Source organism: Acinonyx jubatus, chromosome B2 (assembly GCF_027475565.1).
Source record: "Acinonyx jubatus isolate Ajub_Pintada_27869175 chromosome B2, VMU_Ajub_asm_v1.0, whole genome shotgun sequence".
NCBI lineage: Eukaryota > Metazoa > Chordata > Mammalia > Carnivora > Felidae > Acinonyx > Acinonyx jubatus.
In genome coordinates this window covers 125,866,606-125,887,253 of record NC_069385.1, presented here as the reverse complement: position 1 = coordinate 125,887,253, position 20,648 = coordinate 125,866,606, and positions in this window count along the sequence as shown.

The window sequence follows — 20,648 nt, the reverse complement described above, 5'->3', positions numbered from 1 at the left end:
ATTCAGAGGGGATCTGATTAAGCCAAGGACACAAAGGTATGGGCACTTTGCAGCCTCAGTGTCTGTCCCAGTGAAGGATATGAAGACACAAAGGATCTCCCTCTGATGGATTTATATGCAGACATTTTGTGAGCAGCTTTAGATGTCCTGGCTCCAGTATCCAGCAGGGATGAAAAGGCTTGGAGGCATGCTGGCTATATTCAGGGGTAGCTGCACACAGTCACCTCCCCACTTGGGGGTCTTCTCTTTCCTTGACTGCTGGCAGTGCTGGAAGCTGGGGCATCAGGTCTCTAGCCTGGGAACAAGGGTGATTTCTAGTGGGCCCTCAGTGCTAAGCTATACCAGCTGCATGCTGCACCCTAGGGAGCCTGGCCCACATCAGTAGGGATCTTGTCCTCAAACTCTCTCTGTCCTGTGACCATCCCTCATTGAGCCTTTGTGATGGCAAGAAGAGAGCTTGTTGGAGTAGGAATCTTGCTGTTTGCTCTTTTTAGAACATATGTTTCCAGTAGAATTTGTCCCCTGGAAGGGTCCTGGAGCTGGCCCACACTCTTACCTAGAAACATTTCCTCCCTGTTGGGAAATGAACTGGTCAGCTGGCAAGTATCCAGTTAGATTCCTGAAGGGTGAAGTGTCCTGTCACTTTTCTGGGCTTTGCTCATCCCTTCAGAGCCCTTATTGTCCCATCGTCATCACTGGGACCTGGGGGACAGCCTTTTTGATCCTTCTCCCTCTCCCCTGGGGACCATCTTGTCTGTGTTCTTGTGCTCTAAGGATCAGTGTGCCTGAGTCTAGAGAATGGGGTCTGGCTGCATTCCTCCCCAACACCCCAACATTGTGGCTGGTGTGACTTCCATGAATCAGTGAGTCACACTGATGTCCTAGCTGCCAGTGGGGCAGCTGCCAGTGAAACATAACCACATTTTCCTTCTGAAAGAACAGGAATGACTGTTCTCTTCATACTGACATAGATCAGCCTACTCGATATGCTAAAAGATGGTGCATCTTCCCCAATAGACATTGCACTATGAAGCCAACTCAGCTCTTCAGTGGTTTCAATGAGTGCTCAGCACAGAGGCTAGAGGAAGGGCAGCAGCATCCAAACAGCCAGCCAGCTAGCCAGCAGTTTGGGGAGTCTCCTGCCTCTTGAATTATACTAGCATCATTTATATGAGAAGGGGAGAGAGACAGAAACAAAGAGAGACAGACAGAGAGAAAGACAGAGACAGAGACAAAGAGACCAAGAAAGAGAGAGACAGAGAGGCAAGGAGAGACAGAGACAGAGAGAGAGAAGGAGAGACATAGAGGGAAGGAGGGGAAAGAGGGAGAGAGAGAGAGAAGGAGGGAGAGGCTTACTCTGGAGGATGGAAAGAGATGGATGGAGTAGGGTGAGGGCCGGGGGCTCCTCTGCTCTGGTAGCTGTGGTCCAGGTAGAGCCCTTCTGTTTCTCCTTTTCACCCTCAAACCAGCCAGAAGAATCTCTGTGGCAAGTGGACAGATGATCTAAGGAAGTGATAAGTAGAAAGGAGTCTTTTCTTCCTTCCTGGGTGCTTTTTTCCTCTCAAATCATGGCTCTTTCAAGTGAGCTTTCCAGCGCATCCCTGGGACCCACTGCCAGCTTCTTCTTTGCATCAGAAACTAGGTTGTCTCCATCTTCACTGCAGCTGAGAGCCAAATGTGCTCTCCCTTGTCACAGAGGGGTGAACAGGCAGCAGGAGCCCAGGCCCGTGTTCCACGTCCTGAGTGCTGTGGCCTCAGTGGCCGGCCTCTCTCTGGCCATCATGGGAATTGTGCCCTGTGTTCCTCTGGTGGGAGACACCCACAGACCATGGGTCCTCTGTGCCACAGCTTGCAATGCGGCACCAAGGCCTCTCAGCTACTGCGAGGGGCATGCCATTTTCCAGAAGTCTCTGGCTGCTTCCAGTCTGTGTGTCCAGCTACCTGAACACTTCAGTACATGTTTGCTTGCCTCTCTTTCTTTCTTTCTTTCCCTCCCCACCTTCCCCTTTATCCTCCTTCTCGTCCACCTCTTCCTTCGTTTTCTTCATCTTCCAAAGCCCAAATTTTCTCTTCTGAGGCTAATTATGGCAGAGTCCTTAATTTGGAAACCATCGTTTTGTCTTCAACAAGAATCCTATAATCAGGATTTTGGGGGGTATAAAATGAGCTTCCACCTTTATGTGTTAAGAATAAAATGTTCTTGGGGAGTCTGGGTGGATCAGTCGGTTGAGCATCCAACTCTTGATTTCAGCTCAGGTCATCATCTCATGGTTCGTGGGTTCGAGCCCTACATTGGGCTCTGCACTGACAGCATGGAACTTGCTGGGATTTTTTCTCTCTCTGTCCCTCACCCACTCTCTCTCCCTCTCAAAATAAATAAACTTTAAAAAACAAAGAAGAAAATGTTCTCTATCCTTTCCTCCATTTCTCGCTTAATAAACACATGCTTGTTACACAAAGAAACCGTGGGTGTGCAAGTGTGGCCAATGCCACAGTAAACAGGCAGAGGGGCAGTAGGGAACAGTCCCCTGTGTCTGTAAGCACAGTAATATAAGGCTACACTTCCCTCGGATCTGGAGGGAAGACATCTGGAAATACACGGGACCACTGCAGTCCACTAAGTCGTGAACATGCCTTCCTCCCTGGTTTATCCATGAATAGACAGGCCGAGTAGGGGTAGGGAGCATGCAACCCCAAAACAATTGCAGAGATAAAGAACACGACTTGATTCCCTTACAATACTATGAGCACGTTGGTGTGAATTGTGTGTCTCCAGGACTTTCTCATTTCCTCCTGACCTGTTCACCGTATCTCTGTGAAGAAGGCTGGGGTCTCTGGTTATCAGCTGCAGCTGACTGAGGAGTCCCAGAAAAAAATGCCAAGCAAATTCCAATCATTTCTCTGTGTGCTGGATGCATTGATTCCCAGGGCTGTAAGTCTAGTGGGGCAGTAGGGTGTTGGCACCCCAAGCTGAGTGAAAGGAGGGCAGGCTTGGGATAGAACACGGACTGTTAGAGGCTGTGTTGTAAGAGACAGACAGGGCATGTGCCAAGGGGGCACCTGTCCTTGCACGGTGCATGTGTTCCAGAAATCAGAGGCCTGACCCCCCACTTAGAGGGGGAAGAGTGCCCCCACTCTTCCCCATCCCATGTGCTCATCTATAAAACGGCAATATGCACTGCCTACCTCATAGGAGCGGCTTGGAACCAAGTCTCTGAGCACCCCTGAACTCAGTTCAGAGGAGGAAATTATAAAAGACTGCATTATTTAATATCATCTTATTTTTATCCTCTCATATTTCCTTATGTCTGCCTTTATGCTGCCTTTATTTCTCTATATTACAGATCTAAAACAAAGCCCACATCTTTTCCTACCTCCCTTCTTGCCCATCGCTCCTGAGCTCATCCCCTGTCCTACTCACCACAGGTCCCAGCTCTCTGGCTTTCAGAGTCCCCCACCTAAGCCAGTGGTGGGTCCACCCTGGAGTTCATGAGTTCTCCAGGATGCAGAGCACTGAACCAAAGCGTCCACTCAAGAGGCTGTATCTCAGAAGTGAAATCAAATGACAAGCTAATCACATTGTTCTTGTAGAGGGAGATTCCAAGTGTGAGCCAATGATACAGCATCCATGGAAACCAGAAAGAGAGACATTTCAAAGCAGGGGCCTAGAGATGGAGCCTAAGCAAGTCCTCCCATCAAGAAAATATGAGAGTAGGTCTACCCCTCGAGGATCATGAATGTGCTAATCAGAGAAGATTGCTCCTGGCACACACCTAAGAGGTTATCCCTCTGGGGAATCTAAGCCCTGACCAGGGGGAGATGCAACTGGCTGGTTAGAGACTGCATGTTTGTGTCGCCCTCCCCTCAAATTCATATTTCGAAGCCCTAACCCTCATGATGAAGATACTTGGGAGTGGGGTCTTTAGGAAGCAATGAAGTTTAAATAAGGTCATTAGGATAGGGTCTTAATTTGACAGAGCTGGAGCCCATAGAAGCAGAGAAAAAGGCCAGAGCCCTTTCTGTCTGCACCATGTGAGCACACAGAGAGAAGAAGGCGGCCGTCTGCAATCCAGGGAGAGTCTTCACCAGGAACTGAATTGGCTGGCACCTTGATCCTGGACTTTGCAGCCTCCAGAACTGTGAGCAGAAAATCTCTGTTGGTTAAACCACCCAGTCTGTGTGGTGCTTGTCTAAGAGAATGCCCAAAGGCCATAAACCTGACACCATTTCCTATGTCCCAAGGAGATTCCAAGTGCTTTGTCTAGTCTGCTCATTTCATCCTCGCCATTTTAACCTCACAAATCAGTGAGGTCAGCCATTTTCGTCCCACGCACCGATGAAAACCCCAGGTATAAAGAGGTCCAGAGACACGTGCAGATTGTCTCAGCCCTGCAGCTCCTGGGCCTCACACTCCAGCTGTCTGGTGCCGGAGCTTGGACAGCAAAGCGCTGGATGTCAGTGCCTCGTGGGGTTTTAATGGTAGAAGTATTAGTCAAGGGCACAGTCAGGCCTGACTGGCGGCCTGAGGCTGCGGCCACCTTCTGGTCCATCCGTGGGGACTTCCCTCTCAGGGCGGGTCAGTGAGCAGAGGAAAGAAAGCCTCCGAGAAGCTGCTAACCTGGGGGGTCGGGGAAGGTACAGAAAGGCTGGGCCTCCTGTTGATTCATTGTTCCCCTCTCTGTGTGCCCTTCCTGGCCTTTGTCCCCACTTCCCCCAGGAAGGCCCTAGCCATTTCTAGGATAGGAGAAGGGTGAAAGCTGAGGAAGCAGGGATTCCTGTGACCTGGCCCGTGGTTGTTGGGAGGGCCTCTCGCTGAGGACCGCCAGCAGGTGATGAACATTCCCCGTCCATTTCTCAGAAAAGTGACTTTTCACCCCACCCTCCAGTGACCAGGGTGAGGGCGAGCACGCACCATTGGCCAGGGCTCTGTGCATGTGGAAATGACGGCTTCTGTCACAAGGGCTGCGAAGCTGCAGGTCCCCTTGAAAGGGAGAAATCACAGGTCCAGAAGGAGCACGTCAACAGCGTGAGAACACCATCTGTGCCACAGGGGCTCCCTACGAGGCTTGAGATGCTTTTGCTGAAGCAAGCATGCGTTCTCAGGTATTGCCTTTCCTGTGCAGCAGAAGGAGAGAAAGCTCCAGAGTGGCCCCGTGGTCTCAGCTCTGATACAGGAATATGTGCACCAGGAAAGGCCAACTGGCGAACGAAGCAGCTTTCAACAGCAGTTTTCTTCTTTGCTCTTTTCCTAACATTTGATTTTTCACGTGGATTTAAGACTTCTCTCAGCAGCAATTTTACATTAATTTCTGAATCATTGCTAGTTAATGACATTTCTATTTTGTCAAGCACTGAAAGTGTCTTTTCAAAGATCCAGGTAGGTGATATGTTGTGGTACATGTATCTATTTATTTTAATTGCTTAGTGAGCTGCAAAGCAGTCGTGGCCACAGGGGTAACAGTGTGGGTGCTGCAGTATGTGAATGATGATGTGTCAGGTACTTTGTCAGGCATTTTATATACATTATCTCAGGGAGGCCTCCAGACAACCCACAAGTTGGATAGTTTTCCTTTTTTTAAATATTTTTAAAATTTATTTTTAATTTATTTTGAGAGAGAGAGAAAAAACATGCAAGCAGGGGAGGAGCAGAGACAGAGGGAGAGAGAGAATCCCAAGCAGGCTCTGTGCTGTCAGCACAAAGCCTGACATGGGACTCGAATCCATGAACCATGAAATGAGGACCTGAACTGAAATCAAGAGTCAGATGCTTAACCGACTGAGACACCCAGGTGTCCCTGTGTACTTTTATTGTCCCTTGCTCAAGGTGGTTGGTGGGCATTTAAGAGACCACAAAGAGAGATCATACTCAGTACCATATCTGTCGTGGCTGGACAGGAGCATATGCCCTGTTTCCTTCTGTACAACTTTCAAGACTGGGGGCACTGAACTGCCAATTAGACATTGGCCTAATTGTAATTGGTAGTTCTGTGCCTCTCCTCATTCCCTATTTTCCTTCATCCCTCTTTCCTCTCCTTTCTGATGACAATAGAAACACTTATTTATATCTACTAGGCAATCCCTGTGATGGACTGAATTAGGTCCCTCAAAATTCTTATGTTGAAGTCCTAACCAGCCATACTTCAGAATGTGGCTGTATTTGGAGACAGAATCTTTTAAAAGGTAATTAAGTTGGGGCACCTGGGTGGCTCAATCAGTTAAGTGTCTGGCTCTTGGTTTCAGCTCAGGTCATGATCTCGCAGTTTGTGAGTTCGAGCCCCACGTTGGACTCTGCACTTACCACATGGAGCCTGCTTGGGATTCTCTCTCTCTCCCTCCCTCTCTGCCCCATCCTGCTTGTGTTCTCTCTCTCTCTCAAAATAAATAAATGAACTTAAAAAAAACATTAAGTTAAAATGAGGTCGTTAGGTGGGCTCTAATCCAATGAGGCTGGTGTCCTCACAAGAAGAGGAAATGCAAACACTCAGAGAGATGCCTGGGGTGTGTATTCAAGAAGAAAGACCACATAAGGACACCAGCTACCAGCCACAAAGAGAGGCCTCAGGAGAAACCAATCCTGAGGACAACTTGATCTTGGACTTCCAGCCTCCAAAATGGAGCAAATAAATTCCTGTTGTTCATGGCCCCCAATCTGTGGCCTTTTGTTATGCCAAAATACTCCCAATACAGACTAACATACTCCCAAAGTGTCAGCAGTTGAATACAATGTGGTCCCAGGCATCATCCATTGACTCCCAGTCCAGTGAGAGAGATAGGCAAGTTAGCAAATAATTGTAGGACAGTTTGATGAATGCTCTGAGAGGGGAGTGCATGAGGGTAGTGTGGGGAGGAGGTGAGGAACAGTTGGTTGGAGAGATGACCTTTGAGCAGAATCAGAAAGAATTCGGGTTTACCAAGCTAACAAGAGAGAAAGAGAATGGCATTCCAGATAGAAGAGCAAAGGCAAAGGAAGGTGGAATTTTAAGAATCATGATGGTTCCTTGGCAATCTCAGATTGAACTCTCATGGTTTTGGCAGACTTGAGTGAACAGGCAGGTCCTTGGCATGTACTAATCTGTAATTTTGCAAAGGCACAAAGGTGAAGATGAGGGTGTGTGTTGCTGGTGTGGGAACAAGTCCCCTTAGCTGTTAAGTGGGCTTCTGTATTGCAATGACTCATTCAACACAAAGCATGATTTCAGGCTCATAAAGACCCATGAGAAACAAAGCTGTAGATTAGGAAATAGAGACAATTACATGTTAGAGTCATATTCAAGACTCAGAGCATTCACAAAAGTCTCTCAGTGGCTCTCTTGTGGATTTTAAGGGTCCTTGTAGGTCTGAGATTAATATCACCCTGTGTTGGATAAGTATGTTTTCATTTCCTGCCATTGTCCCCTCGTTAACTCAGTCACTCACTAATCACTTATTTTTTATTCAGCATTTCTACTTTGTGCCAATCACCATGCTAGGTACCCAGTGATGACAAAACGCATGTGCCTCCGGTCTCTTGGAGGTCCCAAACTACTAGGTGGGGATAATGAGCAAGGAAGCCAACCTAGATGATTGCCAAGATTGGGAAATGCTTCTAAGGAAAAGTGTTGGTGTTGGAGGATAGAATAACCAGTAGGGACAGATGGTAGGGGGTGAGTAAAGGGCTCTTTGGGGGAGGTAAAGGATAAGGAAGGCTGCCTTCCCTGCAGGCAGAGGGAAAAGCATATTTGAGGGCTCTGAGATGGGAGCAAGGTGTGTGCTGGAGGAATGGGGAGCAGAGAGCTGGGGTGTTGAGAGGAAAGGAGGAGCAGCAGAAGGTGAGTGGGAGGAAGTGGGTGGGGCCAGATTGAGCTTATTCCCCATGAAATCGGGAGTCCCAGAGGGCTTTTGACTAGGGAGTGCCAGGCTCATCCCTCTGGCTCTCACTTGGAAAACGGATGGGAGGGGACACATGTGAATGCCCAATCAGAACACAGGTTCCTAGATATGGCTGCAGATTAGAATCCCTCGGGAGTTCAAAATACTACTGATGTCTGAGTCTCCCCCCATCCCAGACATTCTGATTTAATTGGTCTGGGGTGCAGCCTGGAATTTTAAAAAGTTGATTCAAATGGGCAGCAAAATGTGAGACTTTCTGAACCTTCTAGATAGGATTCAGTAGAGATTTGAGGGCGCTAGGACTGTAGCCATGAGAAGCAGCGTCATGAACAAATAAATGAGATGCATTTTAGAGACAGAAACAGCAGCTTAGCAGGCACCCTGGTTATGAGCAGCAGAGGAGCAGGAGGATTTAAAGATTACTCAGAAGTGAGGTCAGAGCCACAGATAGACATTTGGGAGCCATTGATGTTTGGGTTGGTATTTAAAGCTGCAGAAATAGAAGCAATCACATTGGAGAGAACATGGATAGAGGAGGAGGGCTCAATTTTAATAAGATGGGGAGGAAGAGGTTAGATTTGGGCGGCTTGGGGCATAAATGAGAGATGTGGTGCCACGGAGGTGTGCGTGAGGAAGGACTGGCCATTGACAGGAGGAGTAATGCTCCCACCATTTTAGCAGGAGGAATGAACAAGAGGGGGGCAGTTATGGGTGGCTTTGTAAATTAGTTACGGGAAAGTGAAAGCACTTTTAGCTGATAGATTTCATTTTCTCAATTGAGTATAAGCAGATAGGAGCTGAGGGTGAGTGGCCAGGTAAGGGTTGGGGAAAGGAGGAGGGGTGGGAGGTTTGCAGAGTTTACAGAAGTTCTGAGAGTCACAGGAGTAGGGGTGGAGAACACACTCCTTGGAGAGCGTTGAGAGTTTAGGGTGGCACTGTGTGTCCATCTGAGGATGATGGTCATGCATTTGTAGTGATTGTCAAGCTATGCCTTTGTCTCCACTAACAAGGCTTAGAGGCATAGGTGCAAGCACAGAGACATGGTGGGTTTCATCCTAGATTGGAATTTGCACATCTTTGGTGATTGTAACAGCCTTAATAATGGGAGATCCTAGATTGTGGGGTGAAGGATATGTGGGAGGTGTGGGTGTCCTGGAGGATGCACTGCCCCATCTCTCTTCAATGCAACCTGGTGATGGCACCCTCAACAGGACCCTGTTCCCCCAGGCTGTTTCCAGCCAAGGACCACAGACACCAATGTAATGGCGGGCGTACTGGATTTACTTTGTATTTTCAAAACAATGTTTGTATTAATTTCTTATTGTGAATTTCCTGTGTGAAAAGTTACTACAAACATAGTAATTTTAAACATCACACATTTATTATCTCAGTTTTCTCGGGTCAGGACTCCAGGCATACTTAGGGTCTCACAAAGCTTTAATCAACTGGGGTTGAGGTCCTTTCCCACATGCAGGTGTTTGTTGGCAGAATTCAGTTCCTTGCAGGTACAAAACCAATGGAAGCTTGTTTCCTCAAGGTTAGTAAATGTACAGAAAGGTTGGGCTTCCCCTTGACTTATTCTTTTCCCTCTCTGTGCCCTTCTTGACCTTTATCTTCTCTTCTTGAGCCCAGGAAGGCTCTTGTCATTTCTCAGGCCACAAGGGGAGGAATCTGTGACTCACCTGAGTTGCAGAACCAGGGATTCTAGATGAAGGAGACCATCTCTACTCCTTCTGTTCTCTTACCTCCAGACCAGTGAACAAGGTTCACTTCCTTAGGTCAGGTCCACCCAGGATAATCTCTCTTCTAATTAATTTAAAGCCAACTGACTAGAGACTTTATTACATCCACAACATATTTTCACTTTTGCCAGACAACATAACCTCATCAGTGGTATTCATGTGTCTGGCCAACACTCCAAGGGAGGGGATTGCACAGGGCAGGTGCACCAGGGGAGTGGGAATATTGGGGACCATCATGGAATTCTGGCTACCCCAGCATTCACAGCAGGTGAAAATTTAAAAAAAAGTAGTGTTTTTATTTTTCTGAGTGTAAATGTAAATTAAGTTCATAGGGTAGAATTTGGAATCTATAGACATGTACAAAAAGGGAAATTTAAACCAATTCATAGAATATCATTTCTTCCCTAAATACAAACGTGGTTATAATTTTTATTTCTCTTTCTTTTTTAAATGTTTATTTATTTTTGAGAGAGCATGAGTGGGGAAGAGGCAGAGAAAGGGGGACAGGGGATCCCAAGTGGGCTCCACGCTGTCAGCAGCAAGTCCAATGTGGGGCTTGAACTCACAAACTGTAAGATCATGACCTGAGCTGAAGTCAAATGTTCAGCCAAGAGAGCCACCCAGGTGCCCCTATTTATTTCTCTTTATATAATGGGACCACAATATGGAATTTTTTGGATTTGACGTTAGATTAAGAATTCTTTGAGAATGTGAATATGGCTCATAGTATTCTGTTGTATGAATATGGATTCGATTTATTTACTGTTTTCCTTTTTACACTCTGGTTGCTTCCAATTTTTTGGCTATTATAAATAATCTTGATAAATTTACGCTAGCATATCTAAGTACTTATTCAGAGCTCCCTATTCACTTGAAATTTTGAGGCAGAGATAGTTAAAGCGGTGGGATCAGATTCCAGTAAAGAAAATAATCAGAAATGGAACACATCCACAACCTGTAATGGGTTGTTTGGAAAATAAAATCAGTTTTTATTTGGGCACATTTTTTTCCACAAGCATTTATTGGGGAAACCAAGATTCCACTGAAGTGCTTTGACATAGGGCTTTGTGAATATGGGGATGACATTTATCTCAGGTTATAAGTTACTGTGTCACTTGCACAATAACTGACCAATACGAAGATTTGCCTATGCTACTAACATAATTTTGTAACAGTCCCTGAAGGAAAAGATCTGAGTGTGCAGAAGGGGTAGAGAAAGAATGGGAGATGAGTTAAGATCGTGTAGGAAGGAGGAGTAGGAAGATGGTGCGTCACAGGGTCCATGACCGCAGAGTTAAAAAAGAGAACTCCCTTTGTCTTCCAAAGGAGATTTGGAAGCTGAGCAGACTGCCCTGGGCTGGCATGAAAGCTACCTGTAGTAATGAGCTCAATAAAGTGATTTAAAACATATTGATCTTTGTGTCTTTGTGGGTTTGGGCTTACCTTGGTGGTTGTCTTACTTCAGGGCAAACACTTTGTACTTTGTGTGGAGTGGGAAGAGCCTCCATCATTCAGGGATGAGTTTGGAGCACCGTGAGGAGGTCTCAGGCTCTGTCTGAGGACGCTTAGTTCTGGAGATGCGGACAGGGCCTTGGGCCTGTGCTCCTGGGATGGAAAGGCAGTGCATTACTTTTACTTTCTAGATTTTCTGGGAGTGTATATGTGTGTGTCGGAGGAGGAGATAGGAAGGGAAAGAGCAGGAATGATTAGTTGAGTCCCTATAGTGGGCCACTGAGAAATGCTAGGGAGGCTGGTCCTTGGCATTGTCATGCCTGACAAATGACATGTGGGGTTTTTATGTTTATTTATTTATTTTGGGAGAGAGAAAGAGAGAGAGAGAGAGAGAGAGGATGGGGAGGGTCAGAGAGAGGAAATGAGAGAGAATCCCAAGCAGGTTCCACGCTGTCAGCACAGAGCCTGATGTGGGCCTCAAACTCATGAACCATGAAATCATGACCTGAGAAATCAAAGGTCGGACACTTAATGGACTGAGCCACCCAGGCTCCCTTATATGCATTTTGCTCTACTCTGAGGAGCATACCAGCCTTCTCTTTCCAAGTGCAATGGAAGTCATCTCTCCCATGACAATTGTGCCCAAGCTGTTTGCTATGCTTTGTCTTCTGGGAGTAAATTATTATTTCCCTTGAAGAGACCTCTGTGTCTCCTTTGCTGAGCAGAACCATAGACTCCCTCTCTCCTCCCCCAAGAAGCTCTCCAGTGGAGTAGCTGTGAGCTTGGTAGAACCAATTTTCATGTGAACGAATGGCGAGAGCATCAAACTCTAGTTACTTCCTCAAAGGAAGCATTGCTCTCTCTTTTCCTTTCTGTAGTCTCAATGAAGACCCTAAGCCACATGTGAGAAGTGTGTATGTTTTGGGAAGAGTGACTCACTGGTGGTCTGTCCATAGTAAATCTCCAGGAAGTGGCTTTGCTTCTAGGACTTTTAAAATCCTGTTCTTTTCTCAACTTTACAATTATGATAGTCAAAGGACCAAGCATAGGTATATATAAGTAGTTCTCAACTGGGGGTGATTTTGCCCTTCAGGGGCATTTAGCAATGTCTGGAGACATTTTGGCTAATGGTGGGGGAGTGGGGGGGGGTGGGTGGAGAACACAACCCATCTAGTGGATAAAGGCCAAGGATCTTGCTAAACATCCTACAATGCACAATAATTATTCTGCCCCACATGTCAAAGGTGTCAAGGTTGAGAAATCTGGGCATAGACCAAAGTATTACTCCTGTTACCAGGAAGCCTGGGTTCTGAGTTTATAAGATAGAAACCAAAGTTTACATGGGAGCTGTCTGCTTGAACTCTATTTAGGGAAAGAACATGACCTACTTTTCAGCATTTCCCCTAAAGCAAGATTAGTCAAAACATTTCAAATATCCCTAATGTGGGAGAAAACAAACAAACAATGTCCAAATCAATGGGTTAAAAGACTCATTTACATAACAATGAGACACTTGAAGCAAAGGAAAATCTGGGCTAGAATTGCCTCACTTTGAGTGTTCATTGAGAAAGAGAGTGAAGCTGGTAAAACGGACATTCCCCTTCCTTCACATGCCTGCATCATGCCAGCATCCAGCAATGATTTCTGTCGGAGGCAGTGCTTACTGGGCAGAAGACCTAGAGATGGCCTCCCTTTGGGCAATTTATGCTAAATTAGTTTTGTGGATGCTTCAGGTACCAATTCTTCCAAACTTTCTTCATTACAGAGAGTGCCTCTGGGACCAGTGGTGAGAAACAGTGTCTTAAATTACCGGGTCATAAATTTAATATCAGAGACCATCTTCCCTTCCTATATCAGATACCTATAGCAAATAGCTTTCAGTGTTTTCAAAAATGCTCACACTTTAATGCGATATCTGGGGTTTGGAGAACCTTAGGTCAGGGTATGGGCTTTATGAGCCCTGAAACTGTCATGCAAAATTGTGTGTGAGTTCGGTTACCTGGGGAGAGAATCCACTGATTTCATCACATTCTCTAAGGAGACTTTATTCCGAATATTAAGAACCACTGCTATGGATTCATTCATTCATCAAATATTTATTGAGTGCCTATTCTGTGCCAGCACTGTGTTACATACTGGAAATAAAAAGAACTAGATGGTGGTGAATCATTGATTGAAACTTTGAAGAAAACAGGAAGGAGTCTAAAGAGGAAAGTATAAAATTAATCAAGACACATTGAAGAAAGCAATTGAAAAATTTAAAGAGCCTAAAGATATCTTTTATTTGATATTGATAGACATTTCTATTTATACATATACAATATTGTAATGATACTGTGGAAATGGAAACAAAGCAGAGAAAAAGTTATGGTCATGAATACTTAGATGAAGTAGATTTTTATTAATAAGCAATTCACATCTCTAAGCGGCTGATTCTGAAAATAGAACCCAATTTGTTCCTCCCCCCAAAATGTTGTTTTTAATTTAATTATTAGGTGGATTGATCATCTGTGTTTCCTACAGCTTATAATTTCAGTGTTTTGGAGATGATACTGAAATGAAAGCTTGCTTTCACAAAGGTACAGGTAAACTCTTAAGTCTGTCACACCAATGAATTATCATGAAGGCTTCTGTTTCTATTTTGTTTACTTTTCCTCTTCTTAATGCTACAGTTATAGTCTGTTTCCTAAGCCTACCCAGACCCTGAGATTGGTCACTGAGGGAGTAGAGGTGGGTGGAGGTGGGGGAAGGTCACTTCCAGTCATCAGTGGGACTGTCAAGGACACCCGGACTCTGCCCTATCCTACAGGGTAATTCTGGGCTGGACCCCATCCCATGTCCATTGGACTCATAGCTCCAAGCTAAATGGCAGAGACTTCTACTACTCTCCTTTGTGACTTGTAGTCCATGTTTCTTCATATGGATGTCACCTTATTCGTGGTGCCCCCCCTTGAATAAAAACTTGCTGTCTAAACTGTAGGCACTGTACATTTACCTAAATTTCCTTTCACTTTAAATAAGCAAAGCCATAGGAGCTCCCTGTTTCCTGTGCCTGAAGGGAATTCAGTTCATGCTGCTTGCCTTGGTGATGCTTAGAATCTCTATTTCATAGCATTTAGAAAGTACCTGAAGGTTTATATAGTAAATCCCATCGTCTCATTTGATAGACGAGGAAACCATGGTTCCTAGAACTCAAGCTTGAAACTAGCTGAAACAAACTAGAATCTCCATTCTGAGTTCCTTCCTGGAACTCCCTTCACAGTGCTAAATTTCTGGAAGACATAAACGTCAAGATTACTTTTCTTCAGTCCTTCCTAAGCAGAGTTTGATGGCCTCTAAATTTAGTTCCTGTCTTCTGTGGATGATTCAGACCCAGCCCAGCTGAGAACAGCAACTTACCCCTCTCAGTCTCCTGAAAGGAAATAAACATACAAATAGGACAGTTTCTTGACAGGTCACTTGAATGTGGATCTCAGCAGAGACAAATGCTTATCAGACATAATCATACGAGCAAGAGAAAAGTAGGTCTAATGGCTCATTCTGCCCAAGAGGCCCTATTTCCTATAGTGTGAGCAGGATTCTATTTCTTACCCAGTTAATACATTGCTCAACAATCGTTCTCCCAATGCCAGGGAAGCTATCTTCCCTGCTTCTTGGGTGCTCCTACTTTTGCAAAAAGGTCATGTCACAAAAATCTATTTGGTGGCTGAGGGAAAGACAGCAAGTTATTCCTTAAAAGTCATCTTCCCTTCTCCCATAAATATAAAATTTTCCAAAAATATCCAAGCATCCAATTGAAAAAATGGACAGAGGACCCAAATAGGCATTTTTCTAAAGAAGACATACAGATGGCCAACAAACACATGAAAAAATGCTCAACATCACTCATTATCAGGGAAACAGAAGTCAGAAACACAATGAGATATCACCTTACATCTGTCAGAATGGTTAGAATCCGAAAGACAAGAAATAACAAGTGTTGGTGAGGATGTGGAGAAGAAGGAACCCTTGTGCACTGTTGGTAGGAATGCAAACTGGTGCAGCCACTATGGGAAACAGTATGCAGGCTCCTCAAAAAATTAAAAATAGAAATGCCGGGGTGCCTGGGTGGCTCAGTCAGTTAAGTGTCTGGCTCTTGGTATCAGCTCAGGTTGTGATCTCACGGTATGTGAGGGGAAGCCCCACGTAGGACTCTGCACTGACAACGTAGAGCCTACTTGGGATTCTCTCCCTCCCTCTCTCTCTGCCCTTCCCCAGCTCACACACTCTCTCTCTCAAAATAAATAAACTTAACAAAATAAAAAAAATAAAAATAGAAATACCATATCATCCAGTAATTCCAGTACTGGGTATTTACTGAAAGAAAATGATAACACTAATTTGAAAATATATATGCACCCCTATGTTTATTGCAGCATTATTTAAAATAGGTGAGATATGGAAGCAACCCAAGTGTCCATCTATAGATAAGTGAATAAAGAATATGTGAGATACACACACACACACACACACACACACACACACAGTGAAATATTACTCAGCTACAAAAAAGAACAAGATCTTGTCACCTGCAGCAATATGGATGGACCTCATGGGTATTATATCAAGTGAAATAAGCCAGACAGAGAAAAATAAATACCACGTGGTTTCACTTATATGTGGAATCTACAAAATAAGACAAACAAACAAAAAGCATAAATAGACCCATAAATACAGAAGGGACATTGTGGGCGATTGGCAAAATGGGTGAAGGGGAGTAGAAGATTCAGGCTTCCACTTATGGAACAAAAAAGTCGTGGGCATAAAAGGCACAGCATACGGAATACCATCAAGAGTATTGTAATAGCATTCTATGGTGATAGATGGGAACTACACTTGTGGTGAGCTCAGCACAGGGTATAGAGATATTGAATTGCTATGATGTACATCTGAAACTAATGTAACACGATGTGTCAACTATACTTGGAAAAAATGCCCAGAGAGAGAAAAAGAAAAAGTTTTTAACCTGGTCACTGTCGGCGCAGGGGAAAAAAAGATTATATTCTCTAGCTCCCTTTGCTTTGAGTATGGTCATAGGATCAACTTCCAGCCAGTGGGACACAGGGGGCGGTGTTGTGTGCAGTGTGCCTCAGTGGGACAGAGTGTGCTCTCCTGTCCCTTTCTTCTTCCCTGTTGGGTGGAATGTCAATGTTACAAGGGATCCTTTTGGAAATGCAGGTGCTATGCAATGGTAAGATAAAGGCTGACAGGGCAAGAAGATTGTCTTAGTCACTCAAGCTGTCACAACAAAATACCACAGACTGGCAGCTTCAAAAGCAGCCCTTTATTTCCCCCAGTTCCAGAGACTGGGAAGTTTAAGATTAAGGTGCCCACTAGATGGCCACCTCATTGCTCTGTACTCACATGGCAGAAAGAGCTCGTCTGGTAAGGACACTAATCTCATCTTGGGGCCCCACCCTAAGGACCACATCTAAACCCAATGACCTCCCACAGGCTTCACCTCCCAATACCATCACACTGGGGGTAGGACTTCTACACATGAATTTGAAGGGGGCATGAAATTCAGTCCATAACAAAGATAAACCTCACAAGCAAGGTCCCGTACATGACAGTGAAGTGTTTCTAACTTGTTAAGCCACTGTGGGGACCTCTCTCACATCCAGACAAATTTATAATACAATAAATACAGTAATTTAGGTTTGTTCTTATTAATATCACATACTGTTTCCTCTTGTCTTTTTTATGGTAAATGGGAGAAATACCCACTCCATGAAAGCTCATGTAGATTCTTACCACACACAGGCATTCAGGCACCAGGTGGAAGAGTTTACATACGACTCCCCACATGTGACAGACTGGAAGGCCACTGTGGTTGGACTGTGACTGGAAGTTCACTGAGTAACTTCACTGAATCACAGATTGTGCAGACACCTGAGGGAGAGCACTGGGCACCATTCTTCCCAATGGACCATGGCAGAACACTCATTTGATGCAGAAGCCTTTCATTTCTGTCACTAGAAGGGGGGAAGGGAGAAGAGACAGCATGGAGTGAGGCTAAGGGGGCTATCTTTGCTGGGGCTTCCCTAACACAGTACCACAAAATGGGGGGCTTCAACAACAAAAATCTTTTACCCCACAGTTCCAGAGGCTGTAAGTCTGAAATCAAGGTGTCAGCAAGGCCAATGTCCCTTAGAAGCATGGGAGTCCTCTCTCCAAGCTTCCAGTAGTTCCTGGTTCATGGCAGTGTAACTCCTGTCCTCCCTGTGTGGAGAATGTGCCCGCATTCTGTTTGTCTCTGTGTCGTATTTCATTTGATAAGGACACCAGTTGTGATAGAGCTACGGCCCACCCAGATGACCTCATGTTAACTCATAATGTCTGCAAGACCCTATTTCTAAATAAGGTCACATCCTGAAATATCCTTTCTCAATGATAAAATAATGCACCCTCATTATAGCTAACTTGGAAATGACACAGAAGTTAAAAGCCCATAGGAAAATCGCCCCTAATTCTAAGACCCAGAAAACCCCTGTTAAATTTGACTTCTATTTCATCCATTATTTTCTTCTTTTTCTATGCATATTTTAGAACCTGGACCATGATCTCTATTTCACTATATGCTTTGATTTTTCACACAACATAATAGAAAATTTTCTATGTTATTATAAATTGTATTTAAACATTCTTTCAACAGCTGAATAATGTTGAAGATGGCCAAATAATAACACAGAGAAGATGATTTTCTGCATTCCAGACACTGTTTCAACCAACTTATACACATTTTTTTCCATTTGATTCTGACTACAGGATTCCTACAAGGTAGGAATTATTTTCATCATACAAATTGATTAAAAAATATCGAGGCTGAGTTTTAGCGATGTGTCTAACATCATACAGTGATTAAACAGCCAAAGAGGAATCTCGAGACAAGTTTGTTGGATGCTACTTTCCACGTTTCTAATTACTGCTTAATTTCCTATTCTTGGACATAGGGTTTGCTTCCACATTTTTACTGTTATAAATACCACAATTTACTGTTACAAATACCATCTTTGGACAGAACATTTCCCCCCACCCCAAATAAATTCACAGAACTGGAATTACTAGAATTAAGATTTGAACGTTTACAAAAACCCCACATTTTTGTTACATTATTGCCAATTTGCTTTCCAAGTAAGTTGTGCCAACTTGAGTTCCCTCGAGTGCTGTTAGTGCCGTTCTTGTTTCTTTATACCGAGCACTGGACAGTCAGACTTGCTAAGCATATCTGCTATTTATGATCACTGAAAATAGATCGGTTTTTCTTTTATTTGCATTTTTTTGGTTATTAACAGGGTTACACATTTTTTTTCGTGTTTTAAGACATTTGTGTATTCCATGAGTAATCTGGGCCCATTTATCCATTACAGCTTTAGTATTCAGTTGAGCCATGTGCAATTGATGTCTTTTGTAAGTCAAAAAGTTGATGACTATCAGCTCAAATTTTTTTTTAAATTCATTAAGAATATTAATCTTTAGGCATTTTGGCTATAAATATTTTTGTTGATGTTTTGATACAGCTATTTTTATTTCAAAATGAGCATCCAAGAATCTGGAAAGTATTTAGGTAATGAAAATTGCATGCTAATGATTCCATGGACTTTTTTTTTTTTTTTTTTGCTTTCTCATGTTAGTTGTCCCTTCTGAACTTCCTTCTCTTCCCCCACTCTTTCAGGTTTGAGTCCAGAATGATGTATCTATATGAGGTAGATCATAGCTTCGCCTCCACTTTAGAGATAGAATAGGAAATGTCACTGAAAGAATTATAGGCACCAGTAAAACAAGTAAAAGTAATGCATCTTCACTATGGTCGATGACCTTTTAAAGTAAAAAAAAAAAAAAAAAAATTAAAACTGTACCCTGAAAGCATTTGGAGACATTGCTTTTACTGCAACAGCTTAGAGGCTCTTTAAGGAAAGAGTAATGGGGGCACCTGGGTGGCTCAGTCGGTTAAGCAGCCAAGTTCAGCTCAGGTCATGATTTCACGGTTTGTGGGTTCAAGCCCCGCATCAGGCTCTGTGCTGACAGCTAAGATCCTGGAGCCTGCTTCAGATTGTGTCTCCCTCTCTCTGCCCCTCCTCTGGCCCCTCCTCTGCTTGCATCTTGCCTCTCTCTGTCTCTTAAAAAGGGAATAAAAACGTTAAAAAAAATTTTTTTTAAAAAGGAAAGAGTGATGGTGGTTTAGGTGAGGGGATACACCCTGCATGCCTGACAGCTGAGAATTGGATGTGTCTCATTCTTAGCCAGATGAAGAGAAAGCCAGACCATCTGGCTCTGCAATGATTCCATATCTTCTTCCTGCAGGTAGATGGGGAACCATTTGAAAGAAAACTGTCATGACTGCGTATCACACGCACATTTTTAAACACCTGAAAGGAAAGGGGAACTGTTCAGGTTGCTTGTTAAATCTAAGGTAGTAGTAAGAGAGACAGAAACTCTGCTTTGGCAGCCGTGAGTATTTCAAAGTTTACTGACGAGCATTTGCTTTTCAACATCTCAGGCTTCAAGATCCTCATTTGTAGAAACAGTTTCTGTTTGCTTGAGTTCATATGGTTGTACCCCAATCCTCTTCCTTGAGTCTCTGGTTGAAATGACTCACATCAACTCTCCCTTGGCCTTAAATATTTTTTTACATCAAGTACCGATTCTCTGCCACAAAGCTGGGAAGCAAATCTTGGCTCCTCCTGCGTCCAAGCCTTTGATCAGCCCAATGTATCTTGCTGCCTGCCTAACGTGTAAATAAGATTGCATTTTGTATTTACAGCGTGGCTCCTGGGAGAGCAACTGAAGCTATTACACATGGGGTGTTTGCAACAACAATAAACTGTTCTTCATGGGTGAGGATGACATTCCTGACCCACCCTCCAAGAGCATGAGCTCACAGCTGCTTTCCCCAGGGAGAACGCCACTCCCGTCACCTGGTTGCCATTTGTCGTGCGCTGGCCAGGCTGGGGCTGCAGCTAGGGAAGAGAACAACGTTTGCCTCTGTACAAGGCTAACTGACCCATTCACAAATCCCAGCCTTCAAGCCTGCGACGTCAGTCTTCCTGGCACGCGCCACAGACCCACACAACTAACCGTTCCAAGTCATGTAGGAACAAATCCGTCAGCACACAGGGTTCTGCCATCCGGAGCAGACATTTCTGCAAGCCCCCCAGTGTGCCTGCTGGAGTCTGTGTGCAGAGCTCAGCCAGCGGCCACCGCCTACCCCCCAACTCCCCTGTGCACTTGGCCTGGCCTTGTGAAGATGGCTTACACACACATCCCAGATGTTCCCTGTAACCGAGAGCCCTGGAAACAGCCCCACACACATTTGCTTTCTAAGGGCCTGACTGGAATGAGACCAAATGGTCTGGGGTTATTGTCTGATTACTGGGCAGTTGAAGACTTGACCCTGTTTCTCCATAACCTCTCTTTGCTGTTGGACCTCACTTCACTAATGGGGCAAGATTCTAACAGCCGTGGTTGTAGTCAGGGTCCCTAGTAATATAAGAATCATACAAATGTGGGGCTCCTGGGTGGCTCAGTCGGTTGGGTGTCTGACTT